The sequence below is a fragment of the Coloeus monedula genome (genome assembly GCF_965178545.1).
Source record: "Coloeus monedula genome assembly, chromosome: 25".
NCBI lineage: Eukaryota > Metazoa > Chordata > Aves > Passeriformes > Corvidae > Coloeus > Coloeus monedula.
The window spans coordinates 1,780,213-1,801,185 of NC_138805.1; the positions used below are offsets into that span (position 1 = coordinate 1,780,213).

The following is a 20,973-nucleotide window of genomic DNA, read 5'->3' on the forward strand; positions in this document are numbered from 1 at the left end:
TATAAATCATTCCAACATCTCCAAAGGACTGGGGGGATGCTCTGAGTTCCCGCTGGTTTTCCCAGTGATGCAATGCAGTGATTTTTTTTCTTTTGGAGGGCGGTGGGTGGGATTCATCCCAACCACCCACTGCATCTCTCTGCTATTTTATTGATGGATTCCAAGCGGGAGCCACCAGCCCAAAAGACATCAGTGTATGTTAGAGCCTGCTCCCAATAGGAAGTACAAACAGTGGAACAAACATTTTCTGGAGGGACTTACTTTCGGGATAAACTGGAAGGAGGGATTTAGGAATGCTGATTTGCAAGTGGCCATTTGTTCTGGAAAACTGAAGAGGGAAAATTAAAAGTGTTTCGGGTTCCTGGCCTTAAATTTAATTTGTTTTACCACCTTTCCCATTGCATCCCTGACCCCATGGCTATCCCTTACACACCATTTAGTGCTGCTGGCTCATACATCCCTCTGTAACTCTTTGGAGCCAATTTTAACCTATTCCCTAACCAATTAACCTTAACCTATTCCAAAGGAATTCTGGGGCTGTTTTGAGTGACTCCGCCCCCCACCCAAGATCCTTAGGAAATGGGCAGAAATCCAGCGTTTCTCGTTAAATCCGTTCTTGATAGCATTTTTCATCAGGGAAAGGGTTGGAAAATTGGGAGAAAAAACCTGTGGCCAGACTGATCCAGAAAAAATCCATCCCTGTGGCTTTTGCAATAAAATGTGGGAAAATTTGGCTATAGGACCCAGTGCTCCCAATGAAAGTGATTCCAGGAAAACCTCATCTTCTTTGCGAAAGAGAAGGGCAGTTGATATCTCATGCGGACCAAAATTTGGGTAGGGGGAGCTCGGTCAGAAGCCACTTTCCCCCAAATTAACAATAATTAATAGATACGAGTGTTTTGCCTGGGGGATAATACCACAGGAGGAGTTTTGGGTGGGATTTCACTGGGTGCCCTAAATTTCACGGTTGTGCTGGGGGGTGGGCGGGTTTGGTAACCCCCCCTGGGGGTCTTGATGGAGGGGGCACTGCGGGGGTTGGAGCTGGGGGAGTCCGGGGCCACCGAGGCTGGCTCTGAATCTGTCTGGGATGGCAAAAGCATCCGGGGGGGAGGGGAGGCGGTGGAAATACGGAGGGAGCAGATGCTGCTGGAGGAGAAATACGTGTTGGGGGTTAATATGGATGCGCGGCGGTATATTGGGGAAACAAGGTGGGGGACAGATGCTGCTGGGGAGGCAGATGTGGTGGGGGGAATCTGGTTGCGGGGGTGCAGGTGGTGCAGGTGCACCCCGGCTGAGGGGAGCAGGGGCAAAGGCGGCGATGTCCGGGGGGCACCGGGGGGGTCCGGAGGCAGGCGGGGGGACGGCCGCGTTTTGGGGAGGGGGCGGGGGGGGGCGGGGGCAGGACGGGGGAGCGGGCGCCGGCCAGCAGGGGGCGCTGCCGGGGAGCGGCGAGGGGGCGTGGCCGGAGGCGTGGCCTGGCGGCGGGGCGGGCCCGCGGGGGCGGGGTTTGGCGTCGGGGGCGGGGCCCCGCGGGCGGTGGGCGGGGCCTGTCGGCGGCGGCGCGGCGGGGCCGGGCGGGCGGGCGGGCGGCGAGCGGCGGCCGCGCTGTCAGGCCGGTGTCGGTGTGATGAAGATTGGCGGGCAGGTAGGGCTGTCACTCACGGCGGGGCCGCCGCGCGGGGGCGGGCGGAGCCGCGGAGCCCGGCGGACAAAGCGGCGCGGGCGGCGGGGCACGTGCGGCGACGGCGGGGACACCCCCCCCCCCCCCCACCCCCCATCCCCTCCGGTGTGGGAAGTAACTTGCCGTTCCCGCCGTCTCCCCGGCGGTGCGGGGCCGGGGCAGCGCGGGTGTCCGTCCCCGGTGTCCGGTTCCCCCTCCGGGCTGACCTCCGGCCGGCTGTGCCACTGCGGTTCTCCGCCGTGACCCCCTCGGCCGGGCGCGATAATTTTGGGGGGATGCAGCGATTCGGGCGGGGTGCACCCCCTCCTCCCCATCCCCCGACCGCTTGCAACGATCCCGGGGGGAGGCGTGCAGTGATCTGCGGGTTGCGCACCCCGCCAGCCGCTCACGGACCCCCCAAAGGTTGCGGCCCCCCGAACAAGTTGCAGCCCCCGCTGTGCCCGGTTGCAGAACCCCCCGGGAGGGTCGCGGTGTTTTTTGGGGGGGGGGGGGGGTCGTACCCCACAGTTGGTCGCAGTCTCCCCCCGCCGGTTGCAGCCCCCGCTGCCCGGTTGCAGGGCTTTTAGGGGGGTTGCGACCTCCGGCCGGCTGCGGACCCCCCCAGCCGGTTTCAGATCGCCCCTGCCCCAGCGCTCCCCGTGCCCCCCCGGGGGCTGCAGCCCCCCGCGCTCGCTGCAGTGACCTCGGACCGGCTGCAGACCCCCGAGCACTTGGCGTGCTCCCACCGCGGGACTGCTCCAGCCCCTCCAGCCGCTCCTAGTGCCCTCCCTGGGGGCTGCAGCCCCCCCTTACCAGTTGCGATCCCCCCTGGCTGCCTGCAGCCCCCTCGCAGGGATGGCAGCCCCCCGCAGCTGGCCACGGTTGCCCCGGAGGGGGGGGTGGCAGCCCCCCGCCCCCAGCTGGTCCCAGCCCCCGGGAAGGGCTGTAGCCCCCCAGCTCCTGGCATTTGGGAGCTGGGAAGTTGCCCCCCGTGCAGCCGGGGTGGGGGGCTGCAGCGGGTGCTGGTGGGGGGGTGGGGGAGAAGGCGCTTTATTTGCAGCCTCCCAGCTTTGCAAAGCACCCAGTTAGCTCGGGGTGCCCTCCCAGGACCCCCAGGGCACCCACTGGGGGTGGGGGGGCACCGTGCCACCTCGCAGGGCCTCATGCGGGCTGCATGCCAGTGCCGGAGCGTGGCCCTCGCAGGCGTGCTGCATCCCGCCGCCTCTCCTGGGACAAACCCCTCCGTGCACCCCTCTATCCCCCGTGTGCCGCCTTCTCCTGGCGCACCTCGTTTCCCCCAGAGCACCCCCTTTCCCCTGGAACACTCCACGGGACGCCCTGGCAGCCCCTCTCTCCCCCCCCTTATCCCACAGGGTTGGATGAATACTCCAGAAATCGCTTTTAGTGGCTCTGCAGCAATGCAGGGAGGGCTTCTTAATAGTAATAATAATAATAATAATTATTATTATTATTTTAAATTTATCCTTGAATTTTTTATTGCATTTCCGTCCGTAGGAGGGTGGCTCCGCCGGTGGCATTGTGCAACTCGGGAAGTTTTGCCGAGGGTTTGGGGTGTCCCTCCACTTCATCCCAGTCCTCACCAGGTGTCGAAGCTCAGCTTGGGCTCCGGCTCTTTGTTTGGGCTCTTCCCGGTTTTTCTCGCTCCCAAGGATCTTTTTTCCCACTATCTCGCCGCCCACCGGGTAACGGGAAACCCTAAACCCGGCAGGATATTTTCAAACTCCCAGCCGGGGAGATTAGATTGAGGAAAGGGGGGGGATGGATTATTTTTGGCTGGGATGCAGGACAGCTGTCTGCCGGGGAGAAACAGAAAATAGAAGAGGAAATGGCTTAATTTGGCTTTTTTCAACTTATTTTGCCTTCAAATCCTCAAAAGTTTTGGGGTTAGAGTGGGGAAAAGCAGCGTGTGGCTCAGTGGACCTGGCTTTGGTGAAACTTTTGGACATCATGCCTCCAAAAGTGCTGACTTGACGTGGCTGGGATCATCCCGGTGTAGAAAAGTGGGTGCTCCCTGAAAAAAAACCACCCCAAAACCTTTGGGGTCCGATGTTTCAGGGGCAGTTTCCAGCCTCACGTGGACAGGGGGAGGGGTTTGGGTGAATCAGTTGGATTTTGGGTGATTTAGGTGAAAAAATAGCACGTTGTTTTGGGTTTAAGCCATATGGAGCAGACAGATGATGGGATCAGGATTCCCCCTTATTTTTTTTCCCCTCCTCCCTCCTATTTTATTTAACTCCCTGCACTGAGATTCCTTCGTTAGGAGCAAAAGTTAATTGCTTGAGGCTAATTACTGGAGAGGTTAATAGGGGAGCTGGCAGTGTCAGGAAGAGAAGGAGATGCCGTGTTCCTTAGCATCCCAAAATTGGGCTTTTCAAGGCACTTTGCAGCCCTTGCCCCCCAAAGCTGGCACTGGGGGGTTCCATAAGCCCCTTCATTTTAACCTGAGATCTGTATAACATTAGATATATATTTATATATAACATTAAATGCTCCCTAATATCATGGGGTGAGGGAAAAAACGGGGAGAAAAGTGGTGCTGAGCTTCCCCACTGAGCTTGCAGGAACATATTCCATTTTCCCTCCATCGTTTTTGGGAGGGGGAAATACAGGATATCTCATTTTTTATGGAAATCTCCCTTTCTTTGAGGAAATTGCCTTTTTTTAAAAGTTACTCCATTTTAAGGGAAACATTTCTTTTTTTTAGGAAATAGTGGTTTTTTTTAAAGGAAGTCACCTTTTTTTTTTTTAAGGAAATCTCCTCTTTTTTCCTAAGGTGGTTTTTTTTTAAAGGAAATCTCCTCTTTTGGATTAAATGCATGAAGTTGTACTGGGAGAAGAGTGTTTTACCCCACTGGCACACCAGGAATAACTGTTTTTCCAGCTCGAGGATAAAACAAGACCCTCATGGGGCAGCTTTGGATTTCGGGTGATTTTGGCTTTTCCAGTGAACTTCTGAGTTACTTCTTGTCTTTTTTCCAAGTTGATGGACAGCATCTATAAGTCTCTGAGCGATAATGGGGGGTTTTTTTTGCCCTCCAACAAAACTTAAATATTGGCTTGGTCCTGCTGGGAAGAGCATCCTTCACCCATCCATCCTCATCCGCAGGGATGCGGGGGCCAGACTGCACCTCCGGGTACCATCCGCATCCTGGTTGGGTTTGTGCCATGGATTCTTGGGATGTTTCCTGAAGACACGGAGAAAATTAACCTGGGATGCTGGGACACCCCAATTTGGCAGAATTGATTTTCCTGGGAGCTGCTCTGGCTTGGAGTAATCAGCGAAATGAGTCAGAGCGATGGGATGGGGTGGCTGAGAGTCGATGGGAGGGATGCAAGGAGCAGCATGCCACGCTTCCTAAAGTCGGGAGGAAACTTTTGCCACAATTAGGGATCAATTAAGGGAGATTTGGCATCTGCAGTCTGGGTGGGAAAGCCAGATTGAGCATCAGTGTCATCTTTATTTTAGGTCATGGGTACTGCTGATGCCTCTCAGCATCCTGTCCCCAGTTATTCCTCGTCCTTGTTTCACTCCAGCATGTGGAAAGCTGCTTTTTTTGGGGTGTTAGCGGGATAATTTACTGGATCCAGACAATTCCCAGTTGCATTTAATATCCCGTGCACTGTCGAATAACTTGATTCCCAAATAATTTTCGCCACCACCAAAGAGGGTGTTAACAAATGCCCTCTAATTAGCCCAAAAATAAATTAATTCCCAGCATCATTAGTCAGATCATTAAGATGCTGGCTCCAAATAATAATCCGGAAGGATGGGAATTAATCCTCAATTAAATTTAAACTCAGGTTTATCCCTGCCTCCAGCCTTGGAAGGACCGAGGTGGTGCTCCAGGTAATCCCCATGGGAAAATGGAAAACCAACCCTGGCGGGATGGGATGGAGCCACGATCCTGGCGGGATGGAGCTGTGATCCCAGTGGGATGAGGTTGCCTTTGCCCAGCTGTGGTTTGCAGCTGTATAAATAAGACGGGAATTTGGCCTCAGCGCTTCCCAACTGCTTGATTAGATCCTATTTTTTTGGCTTTTCCTCTTCCAAACAGGAACACAAACCCTGGGTACTCCCAGCTCTGGTTAATTGGTTCAATAGTTGGGTTGCAGAAGACCTTCAAGACCATTGGGTCCAGCTGTGCAATCAACCCCCTAAACCCAAAGCACCATGTCTACAATTAAAAGAAATTGTTATTTACTTATTACTTATTTTTATTTTATTTTAATTTAATTTAAATTTCATGTTATTTCTTATTTTATTTTATGGTTTAGTTTCTTTTAATTTTTGATTATCTGGTTTAGTTTTATTTTTATGCTTATTTTAAAATCTAAAAAAAAAATTTTTTTCTTTCTTTTTTTCTGCTTTGTCACTATTTGTTTTTTTATACTTTGACTTTCATATTCCAGGTCATGCTTCCCCCACCTTCCAGCATCCTGTGCCACCTGTCCCATCCTTCCCATACAAAGTATAATCCAGGCAGGAAAATCCCAAATATCCAGGTAGCCTCACCAAAAGGCCATGACCCCTCAGGTTTAGGGATGCAGCACTGCTGATGCTCCCCAAAAACCAGATTATTTTGGTGCAGGACGAGCAGAAAGTGAAACCCAACTTGTGTTGAGGGGAAAAACATTCTCCACTAATGTTCAATCCGGAGCTTTTGGCTTTAACAAGGTGTTACAAAAACTATGAGAAATGTTATAAGTGAGCCCACAGTTTTTGGCCAGGCTTTCCCTTCCCTGGCTGGGCTGGCTGCCTGGATCCCAGCCAGAAATCTCAGAAAGCCAATTAAAAATAATCCCGATTTTGGACCAATTATGGGAAGCTTCTATTTTATTTCTTCCCCCATTTAGTATTTTTTTGGAGACGTGTTTGGGAGTGGGGTTTCGAGTGGGAAAATCCTGTCATGCCCAGAAGGGAGCAGGAACAACCTCAGTCCCCACAGGAGCTGGGAGCTTCTTCAGTCTTGGGTTAGAGCTTGAACCCCTTGGAATTTTTTCCAAGTCAGGAAAAGCTGATTTTGTTTTCACTTTTCCCCCCTTTTTCCCTAATTTTCCTCCTTTCCCCCTTCCTCCCCCCCACCTTTTTCCCCTTTTCCCCCCCTTTTCTACCTTTTCTCCTTTATTTTTTTTTATATTTTCCTTTGTCTTCTTTTTCCCCATCTTTTTTTTCCTCCCCTTTCTTTTCCCTTTTTTTCCTTATTTCCTTTTTTGCTTCCTATTTTATTTTATTTTTTCCTTTTTTACCTTTTTAAAATCTTTTCCTTTTTCTGTTTTATTTTGCCCTTGATTTTCCTTTTTTTCTTCTCCTCCTTTAAATATTTTTTCTTTTCCCCTTTCCCCCTTTTTTCCTTGTTTTCCTTTTTATTTTTCCTTCTCCCCCCCTAAAAAAAGAGGAATGTTTTTTCCCTTTCCCCCCTGTCTTTCTTTCTTTCTCACTCCTATTTTTTCTCATTTTCTCTTTTCTGCCCTCTTTTATTTTCTTTTTGGCTTTTCCTCTTTCCTTTTCCCTTTTTCTTCTTTTTTTTTTTTACTTTTATTTTTTCCTTTATTATTTTTTGTTTTTCCTCTCCTTTTCCCCCTTTTTTCCCATCGTTTTTGGCAGCCCAGCCCTATCCAAGCAGCAAACCCAACCTGCCCCAGCCCAGGCTCTCTGGGGTTCCCCCCGATGCCACACGCTCTGCCCCCAGCCCAGCAATGAGGCAAAACTTGGCCAAATAATTGAAAAAAAAAGAACAATATCGAATTGTAGCAGTTTCCTTTGCCATTACCAGATCAGCAATGTGTTATGCCCAGGATTATTTGGTGGAGGCAGCACCAGCCTCTCCCAGCTCCATCACTCCCAGGTACGTCGAGGGCACTTTATGGCTTTATAAAGCCCTTAAAATGTTTTTTTTAAACACTACTTGAAGCTTCCAAGGCAAGTTTGAGAATAGCAATTACCAGCTCCTGGATCCCTGGGCGAATTCCCACGGTGATGGTGGATGTAAACCACTTTAGACATTTTTAATGCTCCTGAGCAATAAATTTAAAAGGGAATTTATTGTTCCAAGCTGCTAATTTCTCCATCCGAATGCCCCTGCCTGTTGCCGGTGCTGATGCCGAGGACAGCTGGGAGCCTGGATGGAGATTTTGATGCTATCCCAGAAAGAAAAGTCTTTTGCCTGCTTGATTTTTCTCCTTTTTTCCCTGTTTACTGTTTTTACCCTATTTCCACTCTCTTCCTGCTGCCTCTTTCCAAAGGGAAGGCTCCCAGTGAGTGAGGATGATGAGCTGAGCCCTCTCCGGGTCTTGTATTTTATCATCCCCTTCATCAGCTCATAATAAATAATTATAAATAATTGGCTCAGAGATGGTGGGTGGAGGTCTCCCCTCCAGACCATCCTGCATTCCATGCCCTCCATCCCACCTCTTGCATCTTGCATCCCCTCCCTGACCTTGCTCACCCAATTTAGATAGAATTATTCAAAAAAACCCCCCAAAATCTGGGTTCTGAGGAGATGAACTTTGCTGGAGGAGTTTAAAAAAAGAAGAAATAAATTCTTATTATTTCCTAGCTCAACCCCAAGAAAATCCCATTTCTATAAAATGCCTGCAAAGGTCTTTTAATGCATTTACGTGCAGAAATTGGTCTCTTTATATCTTGGTGCCAGATCCAAGATCTCATAACTCTGGCAATTAGTTAATTGCTCTAAAACAAAAATAATGAAGTGGGGCACTTTGTCAGTGGGGTGGTAAAGAACAAACTTAACTATCATAGAAAAGGAACAATAAAAAAATAAATAGCGATACATGCTCAATAACCAAGAAAAAGTAAATAGTAAATAATTAAAGATAACAATATGAATTTAATACTAAATGGTATCGATGGGTTATTTTCCTGTAGGGTGATGCTGGTGTGATTTTAGTGATGCTCATCCAACTTCAGGGATGCTGGTGCCAGTTTCAGGAATGCCAGTACAATTTTCATAGATGCAGTTTTAGTGATGCTCCTTCAGTTCTAGGGTTGGTGGTGCAACTTCAGGGGTGCTGCTGCAATTTTAGGGATGCTGCTGCAGTTTTAAGGATACTCATCTACCTGTAGTGATGCTGGTCTCATTTTAGGGATGCTGGTCTCATTTTAGGGATGCTGGTCTCATTTTAGGGATGCCAGTGCAGTTTTAGGGATGCTGGTGTGATTTTAGTGATGCCGGTCCAGCTTTAGGGGTAGTGATTCAGTTCTAGGGATGCTTATCCAGTTTTGACGTTGCTCATCCAATTTTAGCAATGCTGGTACAATTTTGTGGGTGCTTATCCAGATTAGGGGCTACTCGTGCAATTCTAGTGATTCTGATGCATTTTTACCAACACTTGTCCATTTCCAGTGATGCTCCTCCAGCTCCTGGCTGTGACTCTCCCAGTCCAGTAACCACCATGGGCATATTCCCCATTCCTGCTATTTTCCCCCATGAAAACCTGACCCCCCCCCCCTGCAGTCCCACTGTCTTAACCATCACTTTTTATCAAGTTGCTTTTCACTCTTTTTGAGCATTTCAGTGTTTTCTCCTCATACCAGGAGCCATCTCTTGTTGTTGGGGAGCTTTTCCTTCTTTCCAACGTGACCTTTGCCATCTTAATCCCACCCTGTACCGTGCTAAATCATTCCTCCTTGCCTAAACAACCTCCAGAAGGTTTTTTTCCCTGTTCCTTCCCTTTTAAATTTAACACCCCAAACAGTGGAGCTGAAGGTCCTGCTGAGAATATTTATGCTAAAACCACCAAATAAAGCTATTTAGTAGCATCTTTAATAGCTGAGTACCTGGCAAGTGGCCAGGGTTATCTCAAGGTAGAGATGGGGGGGGGGGTGTTGTGTTATTTTCCCTGCAACCATTTCTATAGGGATTTGGCTCAACAGGGGAAAAGGCAGAGAAATTCCCAGTGCTGTTATCCCTGCAGGAATTACTGGGAGCGTTTTCACCCAGAATTAATTGTGCTTGGAGAGGGGCTCAGTGCAGCACTGCTCTCACACTGCTGTGATAAGATGGGAAGGGCTCAGGGATTGGGAAGTGGCCGCATTGGCATTCCGGCCTCCGGTTTGGGTGCGCTGAGTGTAAATCTGGGAAGCGATGGGGTGAGACCCGCTACAAAGTGGGATTTGCATAATTCCCTTCGCAAGATTCCCATCACCCAACTGCTCCAGCCCAGCTCTGGCTCGGCCCATCCATCCCACATCCCAGTGCTGCCCTGGGGGGCTGCTCCCCCATCCGAGGGCACCCCATGCCCTGCTCCAGCACCCGGCCGGGGCACACAGCACCCTTGAGCCAAGCAGGCAGAATTCCACCCTTTGTTTCCTGTTCGCCGGCTCGACTTCGGGAGGCTGGAGCGCTCAACAAGCCCCTCTTTGTGCTAATTTAATTAATGGCCGGGGCTGAGGGCAGTGGGGATGAGACACGGTGGCTATAAATACCTGCCTGGGGGGGTGCATGGGGGCCTTCAGCCCAGCGGCAACTGAACGGAGATCTAATTAATTTCAATTTAATTCAAATTGACTCAGAATAAAACCCTATTGATTGATTGATTGATACTAGAAAGCCAAAGGTTGATTGGGTTCTAATAGAAAATTATCGATGGATCAATTTATGATAGGAAGTCATGAGTTGATTTGCTTGTAATAAAAATTTATTGACTGGTTTGGGGTAGAAGATCGTGGGTTGATTGATTAATAATGGGAAATTATTGATTGATTCATTGTAGAAAATAGTGGGTTGATGAACAGTAAAAAATTATGGATTGATATACACTAGAAAATTATTGATTGATGGATTTAGAATAGAAGGTAATGGATTGATGACATTATAACAGAAAATTATTGATTTGTAATAAAAATATTGGTTGATTTATGATAGAAAATTATCAATCAATTGATTGATAAGAGGGAATTACTATGCAGGAGAGCAGTGTGAGTGCTGGACACACATTGTCCTCCCCATCCCAGTTTTGAGGAAGGAGAATCTTGTCCCCTGTGAGCAAAGTGCAGCTGGTGATCAACCTGTTCATGTACTCCTAGAGGAAAATAACTTCTCTGATGCAAACTGAACATCCCAGTAGTGATTTCCAGGGAGAAGCACCCCTTGGATATACGTGCACACGCTCCTGGTGCGCCTCCTGCCAGTGTTCAAGTGCATGAGCTTGGTGGATGCTCCGTTTCCTGGAAAATTCCTTGTCCCTGTGCTGGTTTTTTTTTTGGTTGCAACCCGAATTTCAAACTTTGCATTCCATTTGCAAGCGAGGGAGGGGAATAACACAGAGGTAGCTTCTCTGAAGCTGCAGCAATGGAGTCGAAAAGAAATTTGAAACTTGCTGCTGAGTGAGTTTTAGCTGCCAAAAGTGATGTTGATCTTCCATGGGAGATGCAGATGATTTTTCCAGCTGATAAATGGTAGTTTTCAATGAAGAGATTGGGATATGTTAGTGAACTTTTATGATGTAGTATAGCGTAATTTATAGAAGAATAAATACAATTAATGCAATTAATAGAGATATATATAATACTATAAAATAATACAGTAGGATGTTCTTTTAATGTACAATGAAATTAAGCAGTGATATGGCTGCAAGAATGGGGATAATCCTAAATCAGAGCTTTTTGGCCCCAAACAGCAAAAATCCACATTTGGCTCATTGCATGGTAGGGGGAAAAAAAAATCAGTGAATAACAATTTTCCTCCAAATTCTTGCTATTTTGGCACATAGAGCATCACATCTTTGCTGCTGCCCTGAGTAAGGAACCCTGAGCATGCCACTGGCAGGGACCAAGTGCTAAGTTTTATTTATTTATTTTTAATATCCATGGGAAAACTCCCCAAATACAATATAAACATCCAGCAAATCCCTCTGTGATCCCAAGCCCTGGATCTCAGCTGCATCTTTGTGTCCACTGTACCATTAATTAACAAGATTTCCAAATATTTGCTGAAATCCGAAGTGCTTTTTGCCCCCGGTGTGCATTTATTCTCCTTCCTAGAAATAAAATAAGACAAATCATTAACACCAACGGTTTGGGTGCCTGTTATTACTTTTAACATTTCTATTTCCATTCCCTTTAAGACAGGGTGTAGTCCCCGTTTATTTTAGGGATGCTGGGTCCGTGTCACATGAAACGGAGGGAAATTATTGGTGAAATGATATCCCCAATCTTAAAATAGCTGCGTTCCGGCACGGCCCCGCAATCCCTCGGCGAGGCCGGATCCTGCAACCTGAGCCCCGGCAGCCACGGGGCACGGCCGGGCCAGCGCCTCCCTCGGTTACACCCTGGCGTTATTTATGCGAGCTCCTGCTTTTGCTCTGAGGGCATCAAAACAGCTCGTGCCTGCAGCCCTGGTTTAGTTTTCCATATGAATAGCCCGAATCCTTGCAGGGAAAATCTGGGAGTTGAGTGTATCGGTGTTTGGTGCCTCGTTTTCTCCCTGTGCAACGGGAGCTGGAGCATCCCTGGTCCAGCCTGGGATGATCCCTGGTGCCCCAAGCACTGTTTGCACAGGGAGCTGGAATATCCATGAGCATCCCTGGTCCAGCCTGGGATGATCCCTGGTGCCCCAAGCACTGTTTGCACAGGGAGCTGGAGCATCCCTGAGCATCCCTGTCCAGCCTGGGATGATCCCTGGTGCCCCAAGCACTGTTTGCACAGGGAGCTGGAGCATCCCTGAGCATCCTTGGTCCAGCCTGGGATGATCCCTGTATCCTTGCTTGGTGCCCTGTGCACAGGGAGCTGGAGTATCCCTGAGCATCCCATGTGTAGTCAGGGTGATCCTTGTGTCCTTGCTCACTCTGTGCACAGGGAGCTGGAGCATCCCTGGTCCAGCCTGGCATGATCCTTCATTCCCATCCTCCCCAGCCCTGAGTGGCTCCTCAACCATAGGAGCGTTTTAAAAATAATTATTCCCCCTTGGCATTTTCAGGAGAAAAAAAATGGTGATTCTCCCATAGGAAGAAGCTCTCCAGCCTCCCATGGGGTTTAGCATCACTGGAGGGAGCCACCCCAAGCAGGAGATGGGAGCAGAGCTGTGGGGTGCTGGCACAGCAGCTGGCTTCTCATTCCCAGTAGGATTCGGGGCATTAGTACAAACCACTGGGTTTTACTGGGGTTGTACTGGGTTTTTTTGGCTCCCGAGTGGGGCAGTTTGATTGGCGAACACAGATGGTTTAGATTTTTCCAAGTGTTGGTGATGGCCACTGGCATCTGGATTTGTACAACTTCACAGAAACACTCCACATCCACTTTCAATCCCAGTTTTCCTAGAGTGAAGACCTTCGCTCCTACCCAAATTTATGGCTGAAAGTTTTTCGTGTTGGGGTTTTTTTTCAATCCAAAGGGAATGTTTGGGATGAGTCTTATCTCCATCCCTCTCTGCCAGGAACAGGGATATTTGTGCACTGGATTTTTGTTCCAGGGCAAGCAAAAATCACAAAGTAATTAAATTTCTACTGGGATGAAGCAGGGCCAGGGAAAAAGTTGGATGGGAGAGAGTGAAAATAGGGATTGGGAATCCCATGTTGGTGTCCCACACCAGCATCCCTGTCTTGCTGGGTTAGAGGTTTGGGTGGGTTTATCCCTGCTTTGTGGTGGGGAAATTGTTTTCCTTTTTCTATGGGAAAATAAAAAGAAGAAAGAAAATTGGTTAAAAAAAGAAAGTAAAGAAAGAAAAACAGTAATGAAAAGCAAAAAAATGGGGGAAAGGGAAGGAAATGGAAGTAAAAAGAAAAAAACTTGGTAAAAAAAAGTGGGAAGAAAGAGAAAAAGAAATAAAAAGAAAATGGGAAAATGAAAAAAAAGAAAATAAAAAGGAAACTTGGTTAAAAAGACAATAAAGCAAAATCAGAAAAATGGGGGAAAATAATACAAAAAGAAAATTAAAAGGAAAAGCAAAATTGGTGAAAGAAAATCAATTTGGAAAAAATAAAGTCGAAAAATATTAAAAGAAAATTAGGAAAAAAAAAGAAAAAAGGAAAGCCGAAAAAAAAAAGGTTAAAAGGAGATAAAAAGCAGATATCCCCCAGCTGGAGTCCCAACAAGGTGTTTTTCAGCAGCATTCCTCTCCATCTCTCTGCCTTCTCCCATGGGAATTATCCCCCTCTCCTGCTGCCTGCCACATTCCAGGGCATTGGGAAGAAGCTGCTGCCCTTTCCTCTCCCCTCCGCAGACTGTCCTGCAGCTCAGGCTGCTTGGCTCCTGACGGACGGCCCGGGAGTGACCTCGGGATAGAGCAACCCCCCTTGGTGTTCCCAGATTCTATTAGAGTTCCAAAGCTGGGATTAAGTGGACATGATTTCTTCCCACAGCCCATTAATTTTGGTTTATTGCTGGCCTGATGGCCATTACCCTTTTTTTTCCCCGCCAGCTCCTTCCCCCATTAGGTTTGTACAATTAGCAAAATACGAGCCATTAACGCGGCGTGGGGGTTGCAGATGGGATTTGGGGATGCTCCGGTGCCAGCGAGGCATCCCACAAGCTGCCCCATAGCCCCGCAGGGATGGGCATCGCCTGCTCCTCACGGGATTTTGGGATGCAAAGCCATTCCTGTAGCAGAGGGGTGGATGCAGCAGCCGTGCTGGTGCCCAGTGCTGGGCTTGCCCACGGAGCATCTGAGAGCGAGGCAGGGGCGATGCCATCTCTGTCGTGTCCTTTTGTGTCACCTGCTGCTCATGACCTGGCGAGCAAAGGTGCCATGAGGCACCCGAGACCCCTTCAGGACAGCTGGGGGAAGGATTTCAGCAGAGCACCCGAAGTGGCAGAGGCCATGGGATGGTGCCCTGATTGGCACAGACCCTTACAGGGCACCCTAATTAGCAAAGATGCTCGCAGGGCACAAAAAATAGAGATCCCAACCAGGCACCCAAATGGGAAAGGTCATTGCAGGGCCTTCTAATTAGCAAAAACCCTGGTGTGGCATCTGTGTGGGCAGAGATGGTGGGCAGAGATCGTGGGGTGGGACCTGAGTTAGTGAAGGTGCCCTCGGGGTGTGCAGATGAGCCAAGGTCCTTGCAGGGTACCCAAATGAATGACCTCAGCAGAGTGCCCAAATCAGCAAAGCTCCTTGTGGAGCGCCCTAATTAGCAAAGACCCTGGCATGGCACCCTGATTAACAAAGACCGAGTTGGTACCCCAGTCATCAAGGATGCTTGCAGGGCACCCAAATTAAAGACTCCAGCCAGGCACCTTAATTAGCAAAGATGCTTGTAGGGTACTCAAGTCAGCCAAGGTCTTGATGGAGCACCCTAATTAGCAAAGGTGCTCACAGGGCACCTGCATTAAAGCCTCCCAGCAGTGCACCCACATAGCCAAGGTCCTTGCAGAGCACACAAATTCCAGACCTGTTCTCACTTTAGCGTGGAAATTCCCCAAAACTCATCCAAAAGGCTCCTTTCCATAAGTGTCAAACATCCTGTGCTGCAGGGCTGGTCACTCCAGTCTCATCTGAAAATGGATTTTAGCGTGTCTGATGCCCAAGGTCTGTAATTCCCACCCATGCCTGGTGCCCGTCAATAGCTTGCATTAAAAACAGAACTCTTCAGTAAAACCTGACCTTCTGATGAAACCAGATTTTAAATAAAACCACATTTTTCAAATTTTTTTTGTGTCCCAAGAGTAGGATCTGGTAAGGATCATTAAAGGATAAACCCTTTTTGCCTGACAGAAATTAAGTGGGTTTTGCTCAAAACTTGTCGCAAGTTTGTGGCAGAAATTGGACAACAGTAAGTTGAGCCCAAGATGTAGAAGGAATTGATGGATATTGCAAAAAAATTCAAATAATTGCATTAATTGCAGCCTCTGAATCACTTTTAAGTTAAGGGCAGCACAAATAATAGAATAGTATTAGTATCCATTGTATTAGTAGTATACTATAGTATATTATAATATCCATATATTTATATATTTATAGGGGAGTATGAAAGATAAAATAATGAGGAATATATTTGGGAACAGAAAATATTGGGAAATATTGTATGTATTGAAGAACATTAGATAATAATCCCTGTATGTGTGGGGAAATACAATGTTTTATACATCTCTACGTATATAGATATGGTATATTGGGCAATGTAGTGGAAGAATATATTTGGGAATGTAATATATGGGGAATACATATACTGGGCTCTGCCAGCTCGGATTTAATTGGTATTTCTCAATTACCTGCTCCTCTGTGTGACATCAGGTGGGTCATTCCTTCAGTATCCATCCTCACCCTGCTCCATCATCTCGCTCCGCCTGCATCCCTGGGTAGTTTTCAGTGAGCTCATCTTCGCCCTGCATCTAAAAAACTCCCAGATTTCCCAGTTTTTTGGGTGGTGATGGTTAGGGTTAGGGTCTTTCCTTCCAGATGTTGCTTGGGAACTGATGGTGGTGGGAAACATCACTTTAGGGATGCTCAAACTTGGAGCTGGAGGATGCTGCCAGGGTGAGGTCCCCAGCGGAAGTGAGGTCTGCAGGGATTCCTCTTGAGCGAGAGATATATAAATATAATTATAGCCAGAAAGCCGTGAATGTTCACTGGGCACCAATTTTATGAGGTTTTGGCTTTTTTTCTCCATTTTTTAAGGCATCCTGCAGGACTTTCTGGCAAAGGGAAGGCTTCTCTTGCCCTGAATCGATGCTTTTTATAGGTGGTTCTGTGGTATCCTACTAAAGCAGAAGGTTAAAAGAGCAGTGGGTCCATTCCCACTCCCCTGGCCGGTTGTCATCACCTCCGAGGTTCAGTCCTGGTGAATTCTGAAGTAGCCCAGCTTGTGCTCTCAGCTTTTTTTAGGTTTCCTTGTAGTTCTGAGCTGCCTGAACAATGCCCTCGGCGTTAGAGCAGGTGGAGGCCACGATGCTGCCGGGCATCATTAGGGACCAATGTGAGAACACCCACAGCTTTAGGGTAAAAAACCCTCCTGTAAGAGCTGGAAATAATACCAAAACATCTTAAAATAACTTGAAAAATGACATTTGCATTACTCAGTGCTCAGTGGTGGGATGTGGACACATCATCTGGTGGATACCAGTCTGGTCCCTCTCAAATTTTGGGGGTTGCTTGGGCCTGCGCCTCCGAAATACGGGTTTTTTTTCTATTTTCTGGGGTGAGGAAACTAAAAGCTAATTGCAATTTGCATGATGCAATCAAGGTGAGCTGATGAGATGCTCAAGGGCTTTTCGGCAAGCACAAAGGGGGTGGGGGTGTGGTGTCCCCCCCGTCCTGGAGCAGAGCTGCCTGTTGGAGCACCGCTCTCGATTAATGGCTCTGGTTAATCACCCCCCTGTCCAGAGCAGGATTGTCTTACGGATAATTTCGTTTGCCTAACGAGATTTTCACTAATTAAATCTCCTTTCGGTTGGTGAGGTTCTCCCTGCTGGATAAGGGGAAATGTTTGTGAAGCCAGTGCCGCTCCCGGCTAAATAAACCTTTCCACTTGGCTACTGAAAAATTCCTACTGGGAATGCGGGATGCAAACACTGCTTTGGCAAATTAATTAATTCTTGCAACCCTGAAAATGCTTTTCCATCCCCCAAAAATGTAGAGGAGTTGCTCTCTGCAACCCCTATGTGGTCAGAATTTGGGATACTCATGCATCAAGAAATAGGTGGATTTCTGGTGCTAAGGGCCAAATTCCAGAGGGTTTTGGCTTACCTGGGGTTGGTCGATCAGGAAAAGGCAGAGTGGGGTTTTGAGGCTCTAAAACCCCAGAATCATCATCGGGGTCTTGGGGTGTTGCAGCAAAAGTGGATTTATTGAAGAATAAATTGGATTTTCTCCAAAGAGCCAGAGTGCCAGGATAGCAGAATCCTGCAGAATCAAGAAATTCAGGAAAATGAATTCAGGAAATTCAGGAAGGAAATTTTTGGCAGTTCTGGAAAGTCCCAATCACTCCCAAATTGTGCATCTCTGTGTCAAGGTGTTGGTTTTTCTCCTAAAGATTCCTATTTCCGCCAGCCTCCGTGGGAATCTCTGAGCAAATTCACTTTGGATTAAATAGAATAGAATGGACTAGAATAGATCCTTGTAAATGAGATATTCCCAAATACCTCAAATCCTGTTATTTATCTCACTTGAGATCCAGAATGGAGATGTATTCCATCTCACGTGTTACATTCCACATTTCTCTCCAATGGGAAGTGATCCTTCAGGTTTTGGATTTTTTTTACAGGGTTTCTTTAGGGGCTGAACTGTGGGTTGGGACTTAAAATACATGTATTTTAAGTAAAACAGGGGCTGAACCACGGGTTTTCTATAAATTACATATGGTGCATGTATTTATATAATTATATGAGATGATATCCAAAGTAGTATATAATATATATTATGATATCTATAATATAATACATATAATACATATTATATAATATAATATATATAATATAATATAATATAATATATAATATATTATATATTATATATTATATATTATATACAATATAAATATATAATATATAATTATGTAATATAAATTATGATGTAATAAATATGTGATGTGTTGCAGATTATAATAGATATAAAATAATATATCACAGCTTTAGGATATAATTATTATGTATGAGAATGATGGTAATAGGTAATATAGAATATAAAATATAATAGAGACTGTGTGGAATATATCTCTATTATGTGTAATACAGTATATATTACATATAGGGTAAGCCATGTTATCCCTGTATATTTGTTTTATATAATCATATAGATAACAATTATATAGTGTGTATGTATAAAAATAAACTATTAATTCTATATAACTGCAAAATAGTCCAATTTCCCCCCAATTTTCCAGAGCTTTCCTTACTTTCTTCCCAGCAGGACTCAGCCCGCTGGTACCCACTGTAGCATCCCAGCTGGGTGGTGGAGGCATTTCACAGCTCCTAAATATTTGTGCATATGGCTTTGCAGAATATTTAATAGGATCTAATAAGATTTGTTACTATTCAATAATATGTAATGTATTTTAAATAATTTTACATATTTTAAAATAATTTAATATTATTTAATAGCACATTATTGTGGCGTGAGCATCACCTGTGGCTTATGGAAGGCACCAAGGCTAAAGAAAGTCACAGGGAGAATTGTAATAATCCCTTTGGGAGTAAAATAATTGCTGACTGAGGAGAAATATGGAAAAGTAAAATAAAGTGAAATAAATTAACAAAAAACCTATGTATTAACGAAACATTAACTCCCAACATGAGCTGACTTCCATGAGAGCTGGGAGTGGGGGATGCTCTGCTAAAAAATCCCACTAGAAGGAAAAGAAAAGAAAATAAAAATGTTTTATTTCTGCTCCCATTCTGTGATAATGATCTTAACGGAGTTGGGAACTGGCAAGGAAAAAAACGTGCGTGGTTTTTAAATGAAAGTCGCCTTCGCTCCAGAGGGCCGGGGCAGAGATTTGGACTATTGGACCATTTGGGGGGATATTTTATTAATTATTCAATGTATTTTATTATTTGGGGGACTAATTTCTTATTCTTGAGATGGAGCTTGTTATTTATTTGGGGTTTTTGTTATTTACTCATGGTTATTTTATCATTTATTTCGGGTATTTTATTACTTTGGGGGTATGTTGTTATTTATTTGGAGCGTTTTATTTTTTCTGTATTTTATAATTTATTTGGAGCATTTAAAAATTTTTTTAATTTTAATTTTTAAATTGATTTGGGGGTATTTTGGTATGTTTTGGGATATTTTTGTCATTGGGGGGATAGTTGATGAATTCAGGGGTTATTTTATTATTTGGGTGGGTATTTGATATTTGAGTTGATGCTGCTCAGGGCTTGGGATGCATTGTTGGCTTTTCCCTGCCCCAGCAGGATTGCAGAGACTCTGAGCAGAACAGAAATGATAAGGAGAAATAGAATTCCCCTTGCAGTATTTTGCCTGGATTTGGGGAAACCCTTGCTGTGGTGGGATAGGGATTTATTCCAGCCCTTCGGAACGCTGCCAGCAGCTGGATTTTGCAGCAAATATTGCACGTCCAGAGACTGCGAGCAGAGGGGGGAGAGGTGCTGGGGAGGTTCTGTGTGTGCAGCCACCTGGTCTGAGGCCTTTTTCAGGTGCCAACACCTGACTGAAAGTCCTTTTTTGGCTGTAAACCCTTGTTTAAAGTGGTTTTTTTGGTGCAAAGCCGCTGTTTGAAAGACTTTTTTGGTGCAAACACCCATTTGAAGGACGTTTTTTGACGCAAGGACCGTTCGAAGGACTGTTTTTGATTCAAACCCCCTATTTTAAGGGCTTTTCTGGTGCAAACCCTTTTTTAAGGGAGTTTTTTGGGGGTACAAACCCCTTTTTTACAACCTTTAGTGCAAACACCTGCGTGAAGGACTTCATTTCTGCAAAGCTCTGCTCAAAGGACTTTTTTTTTGCTGAAAACCCCTGCTAAAAGTACATTTTAGGGTGCAAGCCCCTATTTTAAGGACTTTTTTGGCTACACTTCCCTGCTTGAAGGACCTTTTTCCTGCAAACCCTTGCTTGAATGGCTTTTTTTGGGTACAAACCCCCCATGTAAATGTTTCTTTTCTCTGCAAGCTGTTTTGGAGGAGCTGCTAAAGCAACATTGGGTTGGGATGAGAATGGGAATGGAGTGTGGATGGTTTTGCAGGGGACAGGGATTATTTGGTGGAAAAAGACAGGATTTTAGGAGCAAGGAGGGAACTCACCAACAGCTACTTGTGTTGGGTTTTGAGTGTGATTTAACCCTTTTCCCCCGAAATCCATGTCCTTAATGCTTTCTAGTCTTAAGGTCAATGTAAATAAGACAGGTTTTGCAAAAATAATTGTATTTTCCATGTTAAAAAGCCCCCTCTGATGAGGAGAAATTCCCGTTACCCAGTGATGCTCCTCGATGACGTCCTGTGAGCAAAAACCATCTCACATTTAAGCTTTTTCTTGGCTTTAATTCCAGCCTGGAACAGGTGATAGAGGAGCACCACAAGCATCCCTGTGGACAGCATCTCCCATTCCAACCATTTTTTGCTCCTGATAGCTGCGTACAGGTGGGGAAAGTCTTTTTCCTGCTGGTTTTTGAGTAAAAAAACCAAAGTTTTCTCCACTTTCCCCCCACTCCTCCATGCCGAGCGCTCGCCACCCTGCTGTCTGTTTTTCCTCACCGAGGTTCAGTTCTAATTATGTTGATTTTCTCCAGCCCACCCCCCTCCTGGCAAGCTTATTAGGGGGAATATTTTTATTTATTATCATTTCGCCCAACTCCTGCCAGCATTTCCAATTACTCTCGCCGCTTCCTTGTAATTGTCTTTCTGTAATGGCTGCGAAACAATTGCGCTAAATGAGGTG

General features: G+C 46.3%; 1 protein-coding gene across 6 annotated transcripts in view; it reads left to right on the top strand.

Moving 5' to 3' along the window:
- Positions 1-1,572: 1,572 nt before the first annotated feature.
- Positions 1,573-20,973, top strand: part of PKNOX2 (PBX/knotted 1 homeobox 2) — an 85,759-nt gene continuing 66,358 nt past the window's right edge. For 3 of the 6 annotated variants that reach the window (XR_014227088.1, XM_082297068.1, XM_082297070.1), the window contains exon 1: positions 1,573-1,645. The gene's annotated coding sequence lies outside the window, so the exon portion shown is untranslated. The remainder of the gene's footprint in view (positions 1,646-20,973) is intronic. The other 3 variants (XM_082297069.1, XM_082297072.1, XM_082297073.1) reach the window with 3 other exon arrangements.